Source organism: Silene latifolia, chromosome 1 (assembly GCF_048544455.1).
Source record: "Silene latifolia isolate original U9 population chromosome 1, ASM4854445v1, whole genome shotgun sequence".
NCBI classification, from domain to species: domain Eukaryota; kingdom Viridiplantae; phylum Streptophyta; class Magnoliopsida; order Caryophyllales; family Caryophyllaceae; genus Silene; species Silene latifolia.
In genome coordinates, this window is record NC_133526.1 from 125613663 (window position 1) to 125615379 (window position 1717).

Sequence of the window (1717 nt, forward strand, 5' to 3'; positions counted from 1 at the left end):
GGACACCCAACCCCGCCCGTCAATAACGGCCTCTACTAAGTCAAGTGTCGAATTTCAAACAAGGTCATAGCTACTACGATGTATGATGTGCAAACGTTGTTTTAAACCCTAACATGTGACAACAATTTCTATGTCGTTTTAGATGCAACTAAACTAACTTTGTCAAAGTTGTAATTTAGCATGTGGGTTGATTGATCTAACAACATACAAACAGAGCAAACAAGGCTTAAGGGGGAATGGGGGAGCCGTTGGGATCTACCTATTACAAACCAGGCATTTCATGCCGACACAACGATAAATAAATTACAACTCGATCTAATTACAATCGCTACATACAACTCAAAAAACGACACAAAACACACGGCCATTGGGCCTTGAAAACCGTGCACAAGGGGGAGTTGACTCACGGCCTACACGACACACGGCCTTGGGTCACTCCTCGTAATGCGTGCTCACGCTTAATCTCATCAAATTAGACATAGGGCTACGCACCAAAGCATGCATTAGCATAAACCGGGCCATGTTGCTTTAGACAACACGCGGTTTACTACGCTTCTACAAGCATTGGGAATAACCGTCCAACCAAACAAGACTAAGGTTTTTAGAAATCATTTGACTCGATAAAGGAAAACTAACTACAAACAAATTACAAAACGTGACTCAAAGAGACATAAATTAATTACAAGTGACAAAACAAATAAAGAACGAACGATGCCAAAAACAAACGAGATAGGAAAGGCCAAACACACGGCCAACCACGGCCCAACCACGGCCCAACCAACGGCCAAGACAAAGTCAACCTAGTTCCTAAGTTAGATTCATTGGTTAGATCGAATGATTGCGAAAAGGGATAGGAAACAAGTTAGAAAACGAGTAAAAAAACGATGTTGATTGATTGTCGCATGAGGGTGCATTCTACACGGCCTAAAGGGTCTAATTAGGTCAAATTCGCTAATTAATTTAACTCATCGAGTGTTAATAAGAAGGTGCTAATCACGCACTCTTATACTAGCGAGAAATTAGGTGAAAGAAAGAGATGTATTCAATTATTTACAGAATCGTCGATTGATTTTATAACTTACGTCGAAGCCACCTATCGTGTCTAATTAGGTTATTAAATTAAATTAATGTTATCTAAATATGTCGTAGGTTAACAATCAGAGGTTAGACTAACATACAACGGGTCCTAGGGTATGTCGATTTGGCCGAAACAAAAGGGGGTCGAAAGCGAAGAACGAAGTTAGACAATTGTTTTATTTATGCCCTACCTTGAACACGAGGATATGTAAATGAGACGGGGGTGTACGACCGACAGAAGGAGCGGTTTCTTTTCCCATCTCAAGTCAACGCGGGTGTTCATGGTGGTACTTTAACTCATACTCGGACTAACTAGTTTCATAGTTAAATTAAAACAATCGATAAACAAAACGAAAACAAACAAAAAAACAAGACAAATAAAAGCAATAAAAAAAACGAAACAAAAAGAGGAAAGAAAAGGGGATTTGATGCACCCTCAACCTACATGTATCGTTGGCACCGTCTTGGGTCGTAATCGATGGTAGATTTTATCTCGAGAGGCCGTCGTCGACGAAGAATAAAGCAAACACGCGTTTTGGAAAGTTTCTGGACAGCGATTTTAAAACAGTGATATCTCCCTCGTTTCACGACGAAAATTCGATTTAAAAGATGTTTTGGAAACTAGAAAGAGAGGAGAACA